This window comes from Cetorhinus maximus, chromosome 4, assembly GCF_964194155.1.
Source record: "Cetorhinus maximus chromosome 4, sCetMax3.hap1.1, whole genome shotgun sequence".
Classification (NCBI taxonomy): domain Eukaryota; kingdom Metazoa; phylum Chordata; class Chondrichthyes; order Lamniformes; family Cetorhinidae; genus Cetorhinus; species Cetorhinus maximus.
Window position 1 is genome coordinate 14,322,074 of NC_135882.1, and position 4,300 is coordinate 14,326,373.

General features: G+C 45.6%; 1 non-coding gene across 1 annotated transcript; it reads right to left on the reverse strand.

Moving 5' to 3' along the window:
• Nucleotides 1–1,799: 1,799 nt before the first annotated feature.
• Nucleotides 1,800–1,870, reverse strand: trnag-gcc (transfer RNA glycine (anticodon GCC)). The gene has a single exon. It is a non-coding gene; the product is annotated as a tRNA-Gly (tRNA).
• Between the last annotated feature and the right edge of the window lie 2,430 nt (nucleotides 1,871–4,300).

The following is a 4,300-nucleotide window of genomic DNA, read 5'->3' on the forward strand; positions in this document are numbered from 1 at the left end:
GGGACCTCATAGAAACCTATAAAATTCTAACAGGACTAGACAGGGTAGATGCAGGAAGGATGTTCCCGATGGTGGGGGAGTCCAGAATCAGGGGTCACAGTCTGAGGATATGGGGTAGACCATTTAGGACTGAGATGAGGAGAAATTTCTTCACCCAGAGAGTGGTGACCCTGTGGAATTCACTACCACAGAAAGTAGTTGAGGCCAAAACATTGTATTTTTTTGAAGAGGGAGTTAGATATAGCTGTTGGGGCAAAAGGGATCAAAGGGTATGGGGAGAAAGTGGGAGCAGGCTGTTGAGCTGGATGATCAGCCATGATCATGATGAATGGCGGAGCAGGCTCGAAGGGCTGAATGGCCTACTCCTGCTCTTATTTTCTATGTTTCTATGTGATGGAATACTTCCCACTTGCTTGGTTGAGTGCAGCTCCAACAACACTCAAGAAGCTCAACACCATCCAGGACAAAGCAACCAGCTTGATTAGCACCCCATCTTTAAACATTTACTCCCTCCACCACCGATGCGTAGTGGCAGCAGTGTGTATCATCTACAAAACGCGATGCAGAAACTCACCAAGACTCTCTGGGCAGCACCTTCCAAATCCACGGCCGTTAACATCTAGAAGAACAAAGACAGCAGGTGCATGTCCTTGCACTACCACTTGCAAGTACCCTCCAAGCCATACTTCATCCTGACTTGGAACTATATCTCCATACCTTCACTGTCGCTTTGTCAAAATCCTGGAACACCTTTCCTAACAGCACTGTGGATGTACCTGCACCACATGGGCTGCAGCGGTTCAAGAAAGCAGCTCACCACCACCTTCTCAAAGGCAATAAATGCTGGCCTAACTAGTGCAAACTGGAGGAACAGCACCCCATCTTCCAACTAGGCACTTTACAGCCTTCCGGACTGAATATTGAGTTCAACAATTTTAGACCATGAACTCTCTCCTCCATCCCCATCCCCTTTCCGATCCCCCCCCTTTTTTTTCCAATAATTTATATAGATTTTTCTTTTCCCACCTATTTCCATTATTTTAAAATGTATTTCCATCCATTGTTTTATCTCTACCTTTTAGCCTATTTCGATCCCTTCCCTTCACCCCACCCCACCCCCACTAAGGTTATCTGTACCTTGCTTGTCCTGCTTTCTACCCTTAATTAGCACATTCCTTAGATAATATCACCACCTTCAACACCTCTTTGTCCTTATGTCTATGACATCTTTTGGCTATCTCCACCTATTACTGGCCCTCTATCCAGCTCTACCTGTCCCACCCCCCCTTAAACCAGCTTATATTTCACCTCTTTTCTATTTTTCTTTTGTTCTGTTGAAGAGCCATACGGACTCGAAACGTTAACTGTGTTCCTCTCCGCAGATGCTGCCAGACCTGCTGAAATTTTCCAGGTATTTTTATTTTTGTTTCCCCAGATTTTAAGTTGTGTTGACACGTGTGCTATAGACCAGGTTCTCCTGTGCATCCAGCCTCTTCAATTTTAGGCCATTGGTACCACCAAGGCGCAGTATTACAGTTCTGAGTGGGATCGTGAAAGCAGGCCTTTTATATTTGTCTGCAAAATGCACCCCTGATACAAGTTAAGGATCCACGGCCAAAGGATGCATCAGCGTGCCAAGCATTGTGCTAGCAAAAATTAAGTGTAGATTAATGCCTTTTATGCATGATCCGAGTCTAAAAAATAAATATCATTTCTGTGGCATACAGTGGTTGTTATAAAAAAAAATTGACAACAATCCAAAAAAAAACACAGGGCTTTTGCAAAAAAAGGTGTTCAATTGCATTGGCCGGGAATCGAACCCGGGCCTCCCGCGTGGCAGGCGAGAATTCTACCACTGAACCACCAATGCAAGAGATATGTAGCACTTCCCCTTCTTCCTTCATATCCCTAACTTTACAGGAAATTAAGTTAGCCCTGCAAAAGCTCTTCATTCTATATGCTAATTCTTTGAATTTTAACGCAAAACTTCAAAGGAAGCAAATTTTGCTCGTCTCTACAGTGCAGTGCCATACTGGTTTCCGTCTACGTGTTGGTCTAATAAGGGTTGTTGCATGAGCTTCTATTTATCACAGCAGGAGCTGGACTGCATGCAGCTGTAACCTGAGTCTGCAGGCTTCGTACCCGCGATGACGCGACCAGCTCTCAGCATCAATCAGCTTGCAAAGCACAATAAGCATACAGCAGGAACCCCACTGCATCACCAAACTGATGACTGCAAATGGTTGTTTTTTTATATATATATACATATATATATATATATAGGCAGTGGGCCGTCTTGAACCTGGTCAGACAGGGACTTATCAGCACATTTCCCCGAGAATAATGGACTAATGGATAGTCTGGCGTGTGCATATTAACAGTGATTCACAGTGCACTTGGGGAATGCGTTGATTTTTTTTTTAAAACGCTCTTAGGATTTGAACTGAGCTTCGAGGCAATATGCGTCGAAGCAGGCTTTAGAATTACAAATACGTACCTTGGCATTTTTTTTTGTGTGTGGAGTAGAATCCTGAAGGATCTTAAACCCAGAATGCAGAAAAACAGCTGTTAACAGCGGCTAGTTAAAGAAACATGTCTACATGAATTAACATGCTAATAAATAAAGCTAGGGAATAGTTACCATAATATGTATGTCCTAAAAACCTATCTATATAGCTTTCCCATTATAATGCTTAGAAATATACAATTACCTTGATTAAATTTATGTAAGCCTATCGTTCAGTGAGGGTTCTGTTTGACCCCGTGAAATTATCAGACTATGGAGTTGAATAATACAAGCCAGGTCCATCCATTGCAAATGCCTCTTGTTATGATCCTTGGCCAGACCCTGGGAATTTACGTAAGAGAATCTATTCTTCTCCCCTGTCTTCATTCCTTACTTTGGACAACCTTTCGGGACCTTTCCAGCCCCCCACTCCCTGATTTGGGACCTTCTCCCTGTCCCCCAAGTGTGTCTTGCTCCCTGGGACACCTACAAGATAATGGCGCTCCATCTCAGGTCATCAGACCTGCCTTTTCGTGCCGTTTTCTCTTTTCCCTTCTGTGCAGGTGCTCAGGGCCAGTCCCTGGCCTAAAGAACGTAAAAAAAAAACCTAAGTGCACATGTGCGGCCATTTCCTGGCCACAGCATGCACAAGAGGCCCAGGTTTCATCGGGAACCGGAATTCCAGACTTACCAACTAAAGAGTTTCATCACACTCTGGGTAGTAGTACCTCCCCCTTTTGGAGGTGTAAAATCAGAGGCTTTATCTGACTGCAGCAGTTTCAAGGGGTGAACATCCTCAGAGTTAGTGAAGTGAAACAGAAACAGTCCGAAAAGTTAAGTTCAGAATTATTTCCGTGGGGCCAAGAACAGGAGGAACACTCCTCTGGACACCACAAGAAGACACTGATGCTTCAGGCTCACCCCACTCTGTAATTTTCCCCCTTCCCCCCACTTGAACCCACCTGCCTGCTCACCAGCACAGCTTCCAGACAATCCAATATGGTACCGGCCCAGAGCTGAACAAACTTCCTGTCCAGGGACAGCATGCAAATAAAACCAGGCCTTCGAAATGGACCAGGCCTCCTGAGGTCTTATCAACACTCAAGGATCGCCTCCAAGTTTCCAGGAATTGAAGATTAATCTCCCATACACTGCTACAGATAGATAAATCCATAGACTATAACCTGCCCTCTACTGATCATCTTCCGATCCCCCAATTGCCACTCATCCCCTGATTGCGGGCCCCTTCCCTGATCTCCGCCCCTCTCCCTATTGCCTCCTATCTCCTGATTGCCCCCTCTTCTCTCCCTCCTGATCTCCTCCCCATCTCCTCTCCTCCCCATCTCCTTTTCTCCTCCACACTGTCCCTGCAAACCCCCTCCTCTTCCCGTCATTTCCCCTCTCCCTGTCGCCTCGCCCTCTCCCTGTCACTCCACCCCCCTCTCTCTGGGCTCCCTCTCTCTCTCTCTCTCTCTCCCTGTCAGCATTAAACTTGTTTTCACCTTCAGGTCCAGTAAACTTGGATACAGGTTTTATTCTGGTGTGATAAACACTCAGAGTAAATGAGGTGGAAAGGGAGCATTTGTATCCACCATGCCATTTACATGGCCCCACCATAAAAGGGGCAGAAGCTTTGGATGTCACATGAACAGGGCAGTAGGAAATATGGCGGGTGTGAAAATGGCTGGGGATTCAGAATAACGAAGACTCGCTCTTTTTCCCTCGCTGCCTCGTCAATTATCTCATCTCCCATCCAAAATTGGGCGCACAATGGCAAATAATCCAGTGCATTCT